At 42.6% G+C, this 19,183-nt stretch overlaps 1 long non-coding RNA gene across 1 annotated transcript in view; it reads left to right on the top strand.

The window, feature by feature from the left end:
• The window catches only part of LOC126336717 (uncharacterized), a 140,599-nt gene that overhangs the window by 60,715 nt on the left and 60,701 nt on the right, over positions 1-19,183 (top strand). Inside the window, exon 3 of the long non-coding RNA XR_007564986.1 lies at positions 17,495-17,624. This is a non-coding gene — a long non-coding RNA (uncharacterized LOC126336717). The remainder of the gene's footprint in view (positions 1-17,494; positions 17,625-19,183) is intronic.

A 19,183-nucleotide genomic window follows, 5' to 3' on the forward strand; every position in this document is an offset into this window, starting at 1 on the left:
AGTGTTTGTTCCGCTATCATATAATCATACAATAAAGGATACTTCTTTCTATGTATTCGCAATACATTATATTTATCTCTGTTAAGGGTCAGTTGCCACTCCCTGCACCAAGTGCCTATCCGCTGCAGATATTCCTGCATTTCGCTACAATTTTCTAATGCTGCAACTTCTCTGTTTACTACAACATCATCCGTGACAAGCCGTATGGAACTTCCGACACTATCTACTAGGTCATTTATATATATTGTGAAAAACAATGGTCCCTCTGTGGCACGCCAGAGGTTACCTTAACATCTGTTGACGTCTCTCCATTGATAACAACATGCTGTGTTCTGTTTGCTAAAAACTCTTCGATCCAGCCACACAGCTGGTCTGATACTCCGTAGGCTCTTACTATGTTTATCAGTCGACAATGCGAAACAGTATCGAACGCCTTCCGGAAGTCAAGGAAAATGGCATCTACCTGGGAGCCTGTAGCCAATATTTTCTGGGTCTCATGAACAAATCACCGATAAAACGTTCAGAAGGGACACTAATTTTTTTTCTGTAGCACGTATGGCAACCTAAAGCGTGTTGCAGATAGTTCCCCGAAAAGTGTCAGAACGAGGTATGGATTTTGCCGCAGAAGAACGACGACGGTGGATAATTTACTTCTGTCGCGTAAGGCCGCGTCGTACTCGAAAATACGACGGGTTCCGCTTGTCGCAGGAAACAGAGTTATCCAGCCATCGCTCCGGCGGCTCCTGTATCGGCCGCTATCGGTATTTATTTGGCATCCCGTGGAACGGCGCAGCTCCGACGCGTTTCGTTAACGCTAACAGAATTGCCGCCGCCGCCGCTGCTGCGTGTTCCCTACCGACGTCGGCAGCGGCTTCGGCCGCATGGCCGCCGGCGGCGCGACGTCGGGCTGCAATATGGCGGCGCGCGGCCGCCGGCGTCGCCATGGCGACGGCGCCTCATTAGCGGGCCCGCCCCCGCTGAGCGGCGCCGCGCCGCGACGCCCACCGCCGAACCTCCCCCCCCCTTTCCCCTCCCCCCTCTCCCTCCCCCCCCCCTCCACTGCGAGTCCACGTGGCCTCCGCGATATTCGCCGAATATCTCAGCTGCGCGGCTGGTTGGTTGCGGCGCTCGCTCGACAGGTGCGTACGGGGAAAACAAGGGAAGCTCACGCGCCTTTCTCTTTTTTATACACCTCGCAGGGGCTTTTTTCCCTAGGCCCCACCCACACGTTGCCTCTGACACGACGAAAAGAGGGACGTGGGGAGGCAACGCACTCGGACGGACGGCGTACCCTGCCGTCGCTGCTTCCTTGTGTATATACCCGCTAGGTTTTGATGCGTATTTCGCTTGTATTTTTTCCTCTCTGACTTCCTTAATCTTCTATATATGTGTATACGAATCTCCCCTTCCCCTTCCCTCCTTTTACTGCATAGAATGACAGGGGAATATGTTGCGCGAATCACAGTGTAAGAAAATATTTTGCTAGCGTTTATTGTTTCCCTACAGTGTAACTTGTAAAAACCGTCTGTACGTAACGCAGAATGTTAAACGAGCAATACCAGTGCTCAAAGCGCCAAACGGAATCTCTCTAAGAGAACACGAGCGCATTGGCTTTTGACAGGGCCAAAACTGCATGCGCTTAACATTGTGCCGGCGTGTATATATTAAAGTGAGTGGCGGAAAGTCACGGAAAGGATTGGAGATGACGCCCGACTGTTGCGGCTAGATGTGGCGTAGTGCCATATCTGAATCGTCTGTTACACACAGATGTGTTCTCAGCATTACAGCACGTGACAACTTTGGAAGTGGGATGATAATAGGTACAAGGCGCAGTCTCGCAATTTAGATTCCCGAATTTAACAGTGGATCTTCAGCATCACATGCACAATATCTTCACACGCATAAACCGCCTTATAGGATAATCACAAGTAGAAGATTGCGAAAGTACCATAAAACAGAGTCGAAAAATATTTCATATACCTTACCTTACTGCACGTCCCGAAGCATTTGAGATGTGGTGCTACAGGAGAATGTTGAAAATTAGGTGGACTGATAAGGCAAAGAATGATAAAGTTCTCCCCTCAATCGGTAAGGAAAGCAATATATTGAACACACTGACAAGAAGTAGGGACAGGATGATAGGACATTTGTTGAGACATCATCTTCTGTGGTATTAGATGGAACTGTAGAACGCAAAAACTGTAGAGGAAGACAGACACTGGAATACATCCAGCGAATATTTGGGCACGTAGGAGATGAGAAAGCAAATTGTGGCGGGCAGCATAAAACCATTCACAAAACTGATGACTCAAAATAAAATTTCAGAAAATTAATCTTTATTACCATCGTAAGCAACAAAAACAAGAAGAAATTGCCAAAAACTAGACAGTGAATTGTTTTCAGCAGGTTGTTTCACTTTGGAACCACTGGGACATACAGTTTTCCACCACTCATCATTTCATTAGATACATCTGAAAGGAATTTCACATTTTTGCCTGACACAATCCCACATCTCGAAACTTTCATTAAGTCGTAATGCCTAAAACAAATTTTTGTCCTAAATAAGAAGCAAAAAATGGAGCTAAAATTTAATAAATTTATACCAAAAGTGCATACTGTCCCAGCGGTTTCGTTGAGAATCCTCTCATAAAAGCATTAGTACAAACTCAAATTTACTTTACAAGAACTTAAGATGTACTTACTTTCATTGTCAATGACCTCCTCATCATGGTCATGTAAAAGAAACCACATGTCAATATCTACAATCATGTAGTACAATGCCCCCGCCAACTGTTGCTTTGTAACCTCAGTGTACCACTAGAAGCCTCTGTCTTACAATACCGTTGCTGGTTTCGAGCAAAAGGCAGGGGTCCTTTAAGACAAAATTAATGAAAATTTGGTTCCAGGCAGAAAGCACTGGGACTCAGTGGATTAAAGTAAGCAACCCAACTTAGATCCGCCTGACAATGGAGCATATGGTACAAGTTGGGTTGCCTATCTTGAAGTGCATGCAGTGTTTTCTAGGCCAGAATTACTTTGCGCATCGTATATATGAGGAACGGATGTCACGGCTCCTCCACAAAGCCGCACATCGCGACTGACGGCCGACTGTGAGCGAGAACGCGGCCGTACTACGTCTGTCAGAACTGCACGGAGACAACGGTGCAGCATGGGCTTCAGGGACAGAAGACTCACTCGAGTTCCAGCGCCTTCCTATTGCTGTTCCTCACTCACTGCAACTCCGACGTTCTCGCCCGAAAACTCTTTACTTCTGGTAGCTATCTAGTATATAACGTTGTAAATACAGTATGGTTAAAATAGAAGCAAACTGCTTCTTAATTCACTGATGAAGATTTCAGCCGGCCGGAGTGGCCGTGCGGTTCTAGGCGCTAGTCTTGAACCGAGCGACCGCTACGCTCGCAGGTACGAATCCTGCCTCGGGCATGGATGAGTGTGATGGCCTTAGGTTAGTTAGGTTTAATTAGTTCTAAGTTTTAGGCGACTGATGACCTCATAAGTTAACTCGCATACTGCTCAGAGCCATTTGAACCATTTTTTTGAAGATTTCATGATGCATAATGGCAGACTCTGAATTAGACCACGATCTTAATAGACAGAAAACTGAGGATTCAAATCTTAAGGTGCCAGTTCATTCTTTACTTCTTAGTCAGACTGTCACGTTGTTGTTGTGGTCCTCAGTCCGAAGACTGTTTGACGCACCTCTCCTCGCCACTTTATCGTGTGCTAGCCTCTTCATCTCTGCGTAACTACGGCAGCCTACACCCTTTCGAACTTGCTTGCTGTATTCCAGCCTTGGTTTCCCTCTACTATCCCCCCCCCCCCTCTCCCCCCCCCCCCCCACACACACATGCACTTTCTCCCATAATAAAACTCACAGTTCCTTGATGCATCAAGTGTCACAAGGTCCTTATTTCGATCAGCTCATCGGATTTACAGCATTCTTCTATAGCACCACATGCCAAAAACTTCTATATTCTTCTTATCTTAACTATCTGTCTTCTATGTTTCACTTCCTTATAAGGCTACAAGCCAGACAAGTACTTTTAGAAAAGGTTTCGTAACCTAAAATCGGTATTATACATAACCAATTCCACTTTTTCAGAAATTCTTTTCTTGCTATTGAAAGCATGCATTTTATATCTTTCCTACTTTAGCGAACATCGGTTACTTCCCTGCCCATAAAACAGAACTCATCTACTTATTTCAGAGTCTCATTTCCTATTGCAATTCCCTCTGCAATGCCTGTCTTACACCAACTACGCTCCAGATTCCTTCGTTTTACTTTCATTGATCTTCTTATCATCTCTTTCCAAGAAAATATCCATTCCTTCCAACTGCTCTTTCAAGTCCTACGTCATCTCTGAGAGGACTCGCCAAATCGCGAACTTTTTATTTCTTCTCCCTGAACCTTAATTCCATCTGCACATTTCTCAGTCGTTTCCTTCACAGCTTGTTCAGCGTGCAGATTGAATAAGGTTAGGGGTAAGATTCGACTCTGTATCACTTCCCTCTCAACTACTGTTTCTCTTTGATGTTCTGCGACCCTTACTTCTGTACGAGTGGTAAATAACGTCTCAAACCCTGCGTTTTTTCCCTGCTGCCTCCAAAATGTCAAAGAATGTACTCCAGTCCTTACTGTCAAAAGTTATGTCTAAATCCACAAAAGCTATAAAGGCAAGTTTGCCTTTTCTCAACTTGTCTTGTAACATAAATGCTAGGGCCAGTATTGGCTCGTGTGTTCCTATATTTCTCTGGACTGCAGAGAGATCTTCCCCGAGGTAGAATTTCAGTTTTATTTTAAAAACAAATGAAGATGACCTCGGATATGTAACAGAAAGGTGGGTGCACTGGCTACATCTCTTCCATCTACCGAGTTAAAGAGGGGGTGCTGATAAGAAATGCACTTTCAGAGGAAGTACTGCATTTCTTCCTTACGTCAGGACTTCTGCCTATCGTCATTTTGTATGATACTTTCTATGAAGAGTTGCTTTATTTTTCGTCTTTTTTTGTATCCCTTCCTGTTTCACTTATAATACAGGCAGAAAGTAAAGACGTGCACTGAAAATATTCTGGAGCACAATCTGACAAGCCTTTCGCTAAGGCATACTCTGTGCCTAATATCTCTCTACAGTACTTTCGCTGCTCTGGTAAGTTATGTTTTTACTCGTTGTCCAGGCGATCCTTTACGTCATGTGCACAGTAAGCAACTCTTAAAAATCTTTGTTGATCTTTACATTTTCCTTCCTTAGAAGGGTTTGGTCCGCATTCTTGGAATGCCCTTCCGTCGATAGGTGTATGTTTTTGGAGGAAGCTAACGAGAGGCACATACTTAATAAGGGTGACCTTCCATCCATACTTAAATCGTGTGAATGGTAGACTGCCATTGTCTTCCAGACAGTAGGTGACTTTTCCGACTTTGGGAGGCGCTGCTCCGTGGCTATGAAGCCAACTGCACTTCATTTTCTCCACACTGGGAGACATTCAGAATTTCTACCAAATGGTGTTCATAATGATAAGATCAAGTATCAGAACGACCACTATTTAAAGTAGAAAAGTCTTTCATAACGAGTTCTATCACTCAGCATTCAGTCTTCGGGCGAAAATCTGGCAGGTGCAACTTGGCCTTCAAATGCTTTGAAGTATCGATGGCTGAAAGCAATTTTCGTCGTGTATTTATTTACAGCGGTGATCTAAATCAACAATGGAAAGAACGATAATTCAAACAATGCTACCGGTACTCACAGATAAGAGGACATGATGCAGTTACTGTAAAATGTCGCAATCAAAATACGAGGGCAAGTCACTTATTATCCGCGAAGTAGTTATAAAATTTTATTGCAATCAAATAGGAAACTTACAAGAACATCGTTTTTCGACATAGACTCCTTGGTCCATCGTTGTACAAGCTTCCTGATGCCCTCATAAAGGAAGGTTCTCGACTGAGCTGCGAGACAGGAATGCACCGCTTCTTTCGCTGCTTCCTCCGAAGCAAATCGACGGTCCTTAATGCCTGTTTGAGTGGACCAAACAAGTGATAGTCAGAAGGGCCAAGATCTGGACTATATGGAAGATGATCCAGTACTTCAAATTTGAGTTTCTGGAGCGTTTCAGCAGTGTGGGCAGCAGTATGCGAACGGGCATTGTCGTGCAACAACACAACTCCTTTTGACAGCAATCCTCGGCGTTTGCTTCGAATAGCAGGCTTTAGCCTGGCAGTAAGCATCTCACTGTAACGTACTCTGTTTATTGTTGTGTGCCTTTCCCCATAATGATCCAGTATTGGGCCTTATGCGTCCCAAAAAACCGTAAGCATCAGTTTTCTTGTGGACGGTTGGGTCTTGAACTTTTTCTTGCACGGCGGATTTGGATGTTTCCATTCCACACTCTGCCGTTTACTCTCCGGCTCATAAAGATGGATCCATGTTCCGCAACTAGGAATGATCCTGTCTAAGAAGCTGTCCCCTTCGTTACCATAGCGATCCGAATGTTTTTTGCAGATGTCCAATCACGTTTGTTTATGCAACTGTGTGAGTTGTTTTGGGACACATCTTGCTCAGACCTTATGAAACCCAAGTCTGTTGTGGATGATTTCGTAGGCAGAATCATGACTAATTTGCAGACGATGTGCCTCATCGTCAATAATCGATCGTCTGTCTAAGAGAATCATTTCACGTGAACGCTCAACATTTTCCTCATTTGAGGCGCTAAACGGTCGTCCGGCTCCTTCATCGTGCGTAACACTTGTGCGACCATTTCTGGAATTTTTAATCCATTCATGGACACTCTGTTGTGGTAAAACACTGTTTCCGTACTGTGCGGAAAGTGTTCGATGAATTACGGCCCCTGATACGTCGTCCAACCACAAAAAACGGATCACTGAACGTTGCTCTTCTTTGGTACAAATAGACATCGGAGCAGCCATGATTAACAGCACGGCAGCGATAACGAAACTGACCTAACAGCTTGAAAATTGCAAAGATATTACAACAAACAAACAAAGCATGCGTCATCAACGTAAAACGGCAGTACCACCAAAATAAACAAAAATATAACTAAATTACGGATAATAATTGACTTACCCTTGTAATATTCTACTGTTCTAAACGTCCTATGATACACTCGATGCACCCGTTCAATCTTAGAGCTTTCTCCTCATATCATTTATTTCAAGTATGTTCTAAAACGCAGATATATTCGTCATACCACTTGTGTGGTTTTAAGAATTTCTCTGAATTGTGGCAGTCATTGTGCTCTTATTATTTCCCTGTTACTCTTTCTTGAGTGGCGTTCTTCGTATGCCAGAACTCCCAACATCCATTCGATGTGTTCTACGTCTGCTTTCCCTCTTCAGCGGTGATCTTTCACTGAACATTGCCTGTATGTTCTTTGTTGTAATTGCCTTAAAAAAAGTCTCTTTCTGGCAGCCTGTATTCTACAGTAGTCCTCGGATTGACGAACGGATAACGAAACACTGCATTAATAAAACTTGTCATCTTCTATATCGCTGTTAGTGGTGCAACCTGAGGGTCGAGACAGATGCGCTGGTTGGTGTATACAGTGGTCGAAACAGTTAGAGTGCTTCCTGTACCAGGTACAACACACAGCAACAACAATCCCTCCAGCGTTCTACGAAGAACGTTCTTACTGACGGCAGCGTCCTCAATAAAACGAAATTCTCCCCAGCATCTAAACTCGATAGAGCGACTTCACCGACTTCCCAAAAGTTGACCATTTTCTCGAAGTATCGATCCCATTTCCTTCGGAAAGCCTGTATTACAGATTAGGTAACCACTTTTCTTTCATTCTTTGCTAACTGTTCCATGTTCAGAACTTTTAAGAGGCCGCGTGACGTCTTGGCTACAACGTATGGTATTAGGCTATCGTCTGCACTCCTGGTGATCTACGCTGAACACTGTAGAAGTCTCACCCACTCTGTAAAACGAGAGGATAGCCTGAATCGCGCTTCCTGTTTAGAGGAACAGCAGTCCTTACTTCTATCTATCCGTAATCCTACTCAAAGATGTCGAAAATCGTTGTATTGGTCTAGTAATATCTAATTCATTTTTACGCTTTTGTTGGGCACAGCCCGTAATCTCCTGGTAAAAATAATATCGCAATCCCAGAAAAATGCCCTCTGGGGTCCAGTTTCTAATTCAGAATCGACGAACGCGTTGCACCAGGACAAATGGCTCTGAGCAGTATGGGAGTTAAACATCTGAGGTCATCAATCTCCTAGAACTGAGAACTACTTAAACCTAACAAACCTAAGGACATCACACACATCCATGCCCGAGGCAGTATTCGAACATGCGACCGTAGCAGTAACGCGGTTCCGATAAGGTGTAGTGTTTCCAAATGTACCGGGTGATCAGAAAATCAGTGTAAATTGGAAAACTGAATAAATCAAGGAATAATGTAAATAGACAGGTACAAATTGACACACATGCTTGGAATGACATGGGGTTTTATTAGAACAAAAAAAAATACAAACGTTCAAAAAATGTGCGACAGATGGTGCTTCATCTAATCAGAATAGCAATAATTAGCATAACAGAGTAAGACAAAGCAAAGATGATGTTCTTTACAGGAAATGCTCAATATGTCCACCATCATTTTACAACAATACCTGTAGTCGAGGAATAGAGTTGTGAAAAGCACTGTAAAGCATGTTCGGAGTTATGGTGAGGCATTGGCGTCGGATGTTGTCTTTCAGCATCCCTAGAGATGTCGGTCGGTCACGATACACTTGCGACTTCAGGTAACCCCAAAGCCAATAATCGCACGGACTGAGGTCTGGAGACCTGGGAGGCCACGCTTGACGAAAGTGTCGTCTGAACACACGATCATCACCAAACGATGCGCGCAAGAGATCTTTCACGCGTCTGGCAATATGGGGTGGAGCGCCATCCTGTTAAAACATCGTACGTTCCAGCAGGTGTTTATCAGCCAGGCTGGGGATGATGCGATTCTGTAACATATCGGCGTACCTCTCACCCGTCACGGTAGTAGTCACTGACTTTTGCTGTCCAGCGCCGTCTGTCCGACATGTTTTTAACTTTTTTTTGGTTCTAATAAAACCCATGTCATTCCAATCATGCGTGTCAATTTGTACCTCTCTATGTACATTATTGCGTGGTTTATTACGTTTTCAAATTTATACTGACATTTTGATCACCCGGTATATAGCCGACGGTCTAGATAGAGGGTATCTGGCCTTAACTGTGTGGCGAAATGTAACGATTTCTGGAAGAAAGTCGTCTTCAGAGCGTACAGCAGCTTCAACAGTTGCAGAAGTTAGACGAAGTGCTTATCGGGCGCTCACAACAGTCGAACTTTGTGCCGGATATCCAGCAGTGTGTAATCCATCCACGACAGAGTTTTTTATTGATATTTACAATAATAATGGTTTCTTCCATAGGTTGTTGGTAAAACTTTTTCTTCTTTAAGAGTGAAAAGTAAACAAATTTTGTTTCGCTAGTGCAGCGGAATGCAATTTGTTTTCATTCCAAATTTATTTTTTATTTACTTATTACTAATATATATATATATATATATATATATATATATATATATATATATATATATATATATTATTCCAGTCCCAATCCTTCTGGCGTTGGGTGGGCCCCTGAGAGCGTTTATTTTTGTTGGCTCTCAAGGTTTACAGTTTACTTTTGTTCCACTTCTTTTTTTGTCATCAGTCTACTGACTGGTTTGATGCGGTCCGCCACGAATTCCTTTCCTGTCCTAACCTCTTCATCTCATAGTAGCACTTGCAACCTACGTCCTCAATTATTTGCTTGACGTATTCCAATCTCTGTTTTCCTCTACAGTTTTTGCCCTCTACAGTTCCCTCTAGTACCATGGAAGTCATTCCCTCATGTCTTAGCAGATTTCCTATCATACTGTCCCTTCTCCTTATCAGTGTTTTCCACATATTCCTTTCCTCTCCAATTCTGCGTAGAACCTCCTCATTCCTTACCTTATCAGTCCACCTAATTTTCAACATTCGTCTATAGCACCACATCTCAAATGCTTCGATTCTCTTCTGTTCCGGTTTTCCCACAGTCCATGTTTCACTACCATACACTGCTGTACTTCAGACGTACATCCTCAGAAACTTCTTCCTCAAATTAAGGCCGGTATTTGATATTAGTAGACTTCTCTTGGCCAGAAATGCCTTTTTTGCCAAAGCGAGTCTGCTTTTGATGTCCTCCTTGCTCCGTCCGTCATTGGTTATTTTACTGCCTAGGTAGCATAATTCCTTAACTTCATTGACTTCGTGACCATCAATCCTGATGTTAAGTTTCTCGCTTTTCTCATTTCTACTACTTCTCATTACCTTCGTCTTTCTCCGATTTACTCTCAACCATACTGTGTACTCATTAGACAGTATATTCCGTTCAGCAGATCATATAATTCTTCTTCACTTTCACTCAGGATAGCACTGTCATCAGCGAATCGTATCATTGATATCCTTTCACCTTGTATTTTATTTCCACTCCTGAACCTTTCTTTTATTTCCATCATTGCTTCCTCGATGTACAGATTGAAGAATAGGGGCGAAAGGCTACAGCCTTGTCGTACACCCTTCTTAATACGAGCACTTCGTTCTTGATCGTCCACTCTTATTATTCCCTCTTGGTTGATGTACATATTGTATATGACCCGTCTCTCCCTATAGCTTACCCCTACTTTTTTCAGAATCTCGAACAGCTTGCACCATTTTATATTGTCGAACGCTTTTTCCAGGTCGACAAATCCTATTTGATTTTTCTTTAGCCTTGCTTCCATTATTAGCCGTAACGTCAGAATTGCCTCTCTCGTGCCTTTACTTTGCCAAACTGTTCGTCACCTAGCGCATTATCAATTTTCTTTTTCATTCTTCTGTATATTATTCCTGTAAGTAGCTTCTATGCATGAGCTGTTAAGCTGATTGTGCGATAATTCTCGCACTTGTCAGCTCTTGCCGTCTTCGGAATTGTGTGGATGATGCTTTTCCGAACGTCAGATGGTATGTCGCCAGACTCATATATTCTACACACCAACGTGAGTAGTCGTTTTGTTGCCACTTCTCCTAATGATTTTAGAAATTCTGATGGAATGTTATCTATCCCTTCTGCCTTATTTGACCGTAAGTCCTCCAAAGCTCTTTTAAATTCCGATTCTAATACTGGATCCCCTATCTCTTCTAAATCGACTCCTGTTTCTTCTTCTATCACATCAGACAAATCTTCACCCTCATAGAGGCTTTCAATGTATTCTTTCCACCTATCTGCTCTCTCCTCTGCATTTAACAGTGGAATTCCCGTTGCACTCTTAATGTTACCACCGTTGCTTTTAATGTGACCAAAGGTTGTTTTGACTTTCCTGTATGCTGAGTCTGTCCTTAAGACGATCATATCTTTTTCAATGTCTTCACATTTTTCCTGCAGCCATTTCGTCTTAGCTTCCCTGCACTTCCTATTTATTTCATTCCTCAGCAACTTGTATTTCTGTATTCCTGATTTTCCCGGAACATGTTTGTACTTCCTCCTTTCATCAATCAACTGAAGTATTTCTTCTGTTACCCATGGTTTCTTCGCAGCTACCTTTATTGTACCTATGTTTTCCTTCCCAACTTCTGTGATGGCCCTTTTTAGAGATGTCCATTCCTCTTCAACTGTACTGCCTACTGCGCTATTCCTTATTGCTGTATCTATAGTGTTTGATAACTACAAACGTAACTCGTCAATCCTTAGAACTTCCGTATCCCTCTTCTTTGCGTATTGATTCTTCCTGACTAATGTCTTGAACTTCAGCCTACTCTTCATCACTACTATATTGTGATCTAAGTCTATATCTGCTCCTGAGTACGCCTTACAATCCAGTATCTGATTTCGGAATCTCTGCCTGACCATGATGTAATCTAATTGAAATCTTCCCGTATCTCCCGGCCTTTTCCAAGTATACCTCCTGCTCTTGTGATTCTTGAACAGGGTATTCGCTATTACTAGCTGAAACTTGTTACAGAACTCAATTAGTCTTTCTCCGCTGTCATTCCTTGTCCCAAGCCCATATTCTCCTGTAACGTTTTCTTCTACTCCTTCCCCTACAACTGCATTCCAGTCGCCCATGACTATTAGATTTTCGTCCCCCTTTACATACTGCATTACCCTTTCAATATCCTCATACACTTTCTCTATCTGTTCATCTTCAGCTTGCGACGTCGGCATGTATACCTGAACTATCGTTGTCGGTGTTGGTCTGCTGTCGATTCTGATTAGAACAACCCGGTCACTGAACTGTTCACAGTAACACACCCTCTGCCCTACCTTCCTATTCATAACAAATCCTACACCTGTTATACCATATTCTGCTGCTGTTGATATTACCCGATACTCATCTGACCAGAAATCCTTGTCTCCCTTCCACTTCTCTTCACTGACCCCTACTATATCTAGATTGAGCCTTTTCATTCTCTTTTCAGATTTTCTAGTTTCCCTACTACGTTCAAGCTTCTGACATTCCATGCCCCGACTCGTAGAACATTATCCTTTCGTTGATTATTCAATCTTTTGCTTATGGTAACCTCCCCCTTGGCAGTCCCCAACCGTAGATCCGAATGGGGGACTATTCCGGAACCTTTTGCCAATGGAGAGATCATCATGACACTTCTTCAACTACAGGCGACATGTCCTGTCTTTAATGCAGTGGTTTCCATTGCCTTCTGCATCCTCATGTTGTTGATCATTGCTGATTCTTCCGCCTTTAGGGGCAATTTCCCACCCCTAGGACAAGAGAGTGCCCTGAACCTCTATCCGCTCCTCCGCCCTCTTTGACAAGGCCGTTGGCAGAATGAGGCTGACTTCTTCTGCCGGAAGTCTTCGGCCGCCAATGCTGATTATTTATCAAAATTCAGGCAGTGGCGGGGATCGAACCCGGGACCGAAGACGTTTTGATTATAAATCAAAGACGCTACCCTTTTTTTTTTAATCTCACTTTGTTCGCTTTTGTTCGTTGCATCTGCTCGGTGCGGACGTCGTAAGACATCCTTTTAAGTTCGTTGTTGATCGATTAACTCAGTTTTTTTTATTACAGAGGGCAGCTATGCCTCTGACCGAACACGTTGAGCTACTGTGCCGGCATTCTAGACCACTATTATTGACAATTTCCTTATAGCTACGTGATACTATCTTGAATTAAGATTCTCTTCAAGTTACATTTAACATCTGTTACCTGCCGCATACCGATTTGTCACTAAACGTAACAGATATTATATATATTTTGTTTTTAGATTGTGCAGTGGTTTATGTGAAAAAATATCTTTTATCTTTGTCATTGTCGTTGACATACAAAGAGAAAGAAAATTCACACAGAAGTTAGTTTTTACATCTATTTGTTTTAAAACTCAAGCTACAGTGCATGATGATGTGCTTGTAGGAGCGACAGTTGTTTACATATCAGATAGCTTACATTCTAAGCAACTTGCGCACAGTTTAGTGGTTATGTTGTAAGCGTACAAAAAAAAATTCATTCAGAAAGTTAGTTTTGAATACAATGGTTACTAGTTGGTTGAGCAAATGATCTTGTACATTTCTGTTGTTGGGGTAGTATTGGTAATATTAAAATGTGTAGAGACTGTCGGGCCACTACTGGTTTATGGGCCTTTTTATCGTGCAACCAACATCGTCCCTGCCCACGGACAAATGAAAATATAAAAATAAATAACGTGCTCTTCATAGCCGGATTCTGCATCAATCTGCAGAGTGATTCTCGTCACACTTTCGCGTAAAGCGAGCAAAGTAACCAGTTGAGTACCAATGTGGGCAGGCTCCATCTGGAGACGAAGCATCACACGGTATAAAGGACGTCGTACTCACCGTAGACTGTAAAAAATATTTATCTCCCAATTTAAGTTTCGGCCTTTCGGCGATTTTATAGTGATTGTGCAATAGATTTTCCTTTTGCTTCAGCACATGTCAGGCTTTGAAATCCTCCGAAGTATATACATGTCGTCGTCAAAATTATTCTTTTCACGTAAAAATACAGAAACATTAAACGATTGCGAAGCTCTGTAGATCGTAAAATGATGTAAATTAAGTGAAATGTTACCAATGTTTAACACCTTCCACATAATCGCTACAAATCAATGTTCTAACGCACTATTTACACGTGATTTAAGGCCGTTGTTGGGAATATGAGTTGTAACATAGGCAGGATTCGAACCTGAGACAGTAGCAGCCGCATGGTTTCGGACTGAAATGCCTAGAACCGCTCGACCACAGCGGACGGCCCTTGGTAGGTCACTGGACTGAGTTAGCATCACATTTGTACATACAAGTTACCTAATTCCCGCAAGTCTAGGGGAAGGACACTATGAGCCATGACGACACGTTCAGTCAGATCCCAGATGTGTTCGCTCGGGTTCAGACTTGGTGTACTGCGACGGGAGCGGGCAGCTCGTCAATTGGGAACTCGCCACTGTATTCCTCGAACTACTCCATCACAATCCTGGCCTTGTGACGCGACGCATTATCTTGTTGAAAAATGCCACTGCCATCAGGAAACATGATCGTCATAGACAGATGTACGTGGTATTCAACCAGTGTACCATACCCTTCAGCCGTCGTGGTGCCTTGAACGAGCTCCACTGGACCCATGGACGCCGCCATAAATGGTTCCCCAGAGCATAATGGAGCCGCCGCCAATTTGTCTCCGTCCCGCAGTACAGATGTTAAGGAGTTGTTCGCTTGGAAGGCGACGGATTCGCACCCACCCATCGGCATGATGAAGAAGGTATCGGATCCAGCAGACCATGCAACGCTCTGCCAATGCGCCAACGCCCAATGATGGTGTTCACGTGTCCATTTCACTCGTAGTTGTCACTGTCGTGGTGTTAACATTGGCACATGCATGGGTCATCGGCTGTGGAGACCCATCATTAGAAGCGTTCATTGCACTCTGTGTGTTCAGACACTGTTCTGCATTCAAGTCTAATGTTAGTCCCGCTAAAGTTCGCTACCTGTTCTGTTTTACAAATCAATGCTACCTACGAGGTCCGACATCTATAATGAGACGGGTGGCGACCCGACCACATGACGTCACGACGTGCCGAGCTTCCACGCCATCACAGTTTGCCCTGGATCAAACTCAGATAGGTGGGCCTTCCTCTGTCTAAATAATGGTAGCACTCTCACTGATACTATATGCATCATGTGTGTGTCTATCAGTCATCCCTTGCCAGGAGTCACTGCAATCGTCGGGACGGGTTAATATCAATAATACGTCGGTGGTCATAGTGTTCTGGCTGAACACTGTATACGCTGGAGACGGTGGTACTCGCCCCTCCTCCCCTTCGATGGCACTGTATGTCTATCTGGTATGCTTCTTGGTCTGCTGAAAATCAGGAATTAGCAGGGAACTGTCTAATGAGAGAATTACAAGCTTTAAAACACTATAAAGGGACTGGTTGTAGAATCCACTCAATAATATCGCAGCGTTGAATGCCTAGAAGACGAATTGAGCTACAGCTTGTGATTCATCACAGAAAACTCTGACTTCGACGCTGCTGTTGTCTCAGGAACAGTAACGCGTGCAAACAGAGCCCTCGAACCACGTCTTACAGAGCACAACACTTCGCTGCCAAGGAGGTGGGGCAGCTAGGAGCAGCCACGCCCACCACTAACTTTTTTCTTTTTGTATAAGAAAGGTTTCATATTTGTCACTTTTTAAAACTTGCATCATCCTTCTAAGACCTTTCCTAGTGAAATTATTTGAATAAAGTACAGCTTTCCTCTTCCAGAAAGCTTCCTTAAATACCACTGTTTTATGTCCTGACTTCCCCTGCCAGATGTAGAGGTAATTACAATTCCACACCATGACACCACTTGGTATTTTTCGCCTTGTATAAATCGTTTTCAGATGTAGGAGAAATGATAAGTGACCGAAGAATTTCTTGGGGTCAAATGAGAACTGAAGGCTCAATATTTAGTTTTGTGGTGTTTAGATAGATTAGATTAGAATAATTATTCATTCCATAGACCCAAAAAAAAGAGGGAATCCTCCTGGGTGTGGAACATGTCAGATGAAAACATTACAAAAATGTAATTTAAAAAACTTGAGTTTCATTAATTTTAATGATCCTCAGTACATAAACAGTAAAATTATGTACATGAATTAAATTTAAAGCTCTAATGTTTACAGGTTTAATTCTTACATCTGCTTTCATTAAATCCATCACTCAGACATTTGCTAGTTTCTTGGCTATTACAACCAAGAATTGATAAAAATTAAAATAAATTATTACTTTCAGTGATCCTCAGTTAAGAACAGTCATATTATGTACAAGATTTAACATTAAACTTCCACGATTTACAGACTTAAGACTTACATCTGCTTTCCATACAGCCATCATTCACACAGTGGGTAGTTATTTGGCTGTTACAACCAAGTATTGTCAAAAATTAAAGTATAATAAATTTTCATTAAAATGGTCTACTGCACTTGTTGAGAAACTCATGGATGGAGTAGAGGGAGTTGGCCACCAAAAATTCTTATAAATTATGTTTAAATGGTGCCTTGTCTGAAACTAAACTCTTAATGGTTGTTGGTAACTTATTGAGAATATGCGTTGCTGAATACTGGACTCCTTTCTGGACAAGAGTAAGTGATTTTAAATATTTATGTATATTGTTCTTATTCCTAGTATTGATACTGTGTACTAAGCAGTTAGTGGAAAAAGAAATGTATTATTTCCAACAAACTTCATTGAGGAATAAATATACTGAGAAGCTGTGGTTAATATGCCCAATTCTTTGAATAGGATTTACACTACTCATTACTCTTATTATACACTTCTGTACTCTAAAAAATTTTTCTCTGTTTGTGGAGTTACCCCAAAATATGACACCATATGACATAATGGACTGACACATAAGACTGTATTTTCGTTAAATAAGTTACAATATTTCACTGGTAGCTGTTGATGTTGTGCCATAATGTGCTGCGCAGTATGGAATTCGTTTGTATCGCGATATATTGAATGTAAAAGTCTTATTATTTTTTATATTTCGCGGATGAAGATCGAAATCGAAACTGATTAGAAGAAATGTGTAAAATTCAAGGAAGTAAAGTAACCATGCATTTCTTAAAACATAGCGACGTTGTCTCCTTAAAATTGAGTCGGAAGTATAGTAGCGATGGTGAGAAAAATTCCGATAAGTTATTCTTTCATTATTGTGCCGTAGTTGTGTGTTTTATAACAATCTGATTAGTTTGTGGGTTAGCAGTTTAAGAAGCTTAGGGTAATGTTACATCCACATGCTCATGGTGCGGCTTTTGCAGTCGATTGACAAATTCTTTAGTATTGAGAAATGTGAACTCTCAAGCTTACGCCATGATAGTCTGTAGTCTTGTGTATTGATTACGTCATAAATGATCTGATAAGTTGTATGTACATATATGTTTTTTCATAAATTCATATCTATTGCAGGCGCAGTGAACGACTAAGAATGCCGATTCGGGTATCCCGGCCGCAAGACATTAACAAATGTTGAACTAATTTGGCAACAGTTTTGCTGACAAATCTATGCTGTTTCTAGGGAGGAGTACTAAGCATGAAGGTGAGTTAATCAGTTAAAACCTTTCTCATGATGACCTAAGAAACTTAACATTACAGACAGTGTGTTGCAAGATGGTCCGTCTTTCTCGTCAGTTGCTCTTATTGTCACCCGTTTCGATCGTAGTATTCAGGCCAATAAACTGAGTGACTTTCAGGACTGATTGAAAAATTTTGTCACTTCTATTCTGAACAAAAGTATTCTACCTGTATGTAGTTTCCGAACTAGAGAAAGATAAAATTCTAATATAGTGTTGACTCTTCCTTATAATGCACGGTATGTTTTCTTGTGAGATGGTGTGACACTGTCCATCGTATAAGTGCAATTTGTCTATTAATTATCGTGTAACGCGCTCCATCTTATAATGGTTCAAATGGCTCTGAGCACTATGGGACTCAACTGCTGAGGTCATAAGTCCCCTAGAACTTAGAACTACTTAAACCTAACTAACCTAAGCACATCACACACATCCACGCCCGAGGCAGGATTCGAACCTGCGACCGTAACGGTCGCGCGGTTCCTGTCTGTAGCTCCTAGAACCGTTCGGCCACTCCGGCCGGTAACGCGCTCCAGACTACCAAAGATGTTACGAATAGTGGCCGAGCGGTTCTGGGTGCTTCAGTCTGGAACCGTGCGACCGCTACGGTGGCAGGTTCGAATCCTGCCTCGGGCATGGACGTCTGTGCTGTCCTTAGGTCAGTTAGGTTCAAGTAGTTCTAAGTTCTAGGGGACTGATGACCTAACATGTTAAGTTCCATAATTCTCAGAGCCATTTGACCCATTTGTTACGAATAATCTAGCTAACTTCCACAACGGTGGTAACAGGTTGACCTCAGGAGGGGTGTTACTGATGTTACATAAAGCAGAAACCCCCTTAAAATAAATTCACAGGAGGTGGTGGTGGCGACAGCACTGCCACACCGCTGAGAATGCAGTGATGTGTGGGATGTCATATCCCTGTCGTGCATCTGTATCTACTCCCCAAGAGACTCTACGATGTGCATCGGACGGTACTTCATGTACGACTGTCGCTTCCCATCTTTGCGTCTCTTTCCCGGTTGGTGTACGATAAGGACGATTACTACCGAATCTCTTCAAAGAGACGATTTCGTCCTGATTTTATCATTATGGTCATTTGGCGACATTTATGTGGGAGGTAAAAACACGTTGTTTGACTCTTCTTAAAACTTGCAACCTATCTCCTCTACTAATCTCATGTGTAAGCAGGCTGTTTAGGTTTTCATGTTGGTAACGCCACGTAGCAAAAAATTGTGTGTGAAATCTTATGGGACTTAACTGCTAAGGTCATCAGTCCCTAAGCTTACACACTACTTAACCTAAACTATGCTAAGGACAAACACACACACACATGCCTGAGGGAGGACTCGAACCTCCGCCGGGACCAGCCGCACAGTCCATGACTGCAGCGGCTAATCCCGCGCTGCTAACGCCACGTAGCGCTCTGTATGAAAATCACTGGCTGTGCTGTGTGCAATCTGTGGCTGGTTGGCATTCTTGGAATATTTGCTGTTGTAGTGGTGGGCAGTTGGATGTGAACAGCG

Source organism: Schistocerca gregaria, chromosome 2, assembly GCF_023897955.1.
Source record: "Schistocerca gregaria isolate iqSchGreg1 chromosome 2, iqSchGreg1.2, whole genome shotgun sequence".
In the NCBI taxonomy this organism is placed as follows: domain Eukaryota; kingdom Metazoa; phylum Arthropoda; class Insecta; order Orthoptera; family Acrididae; genus Schistocerca; species Schistocerca gregaria.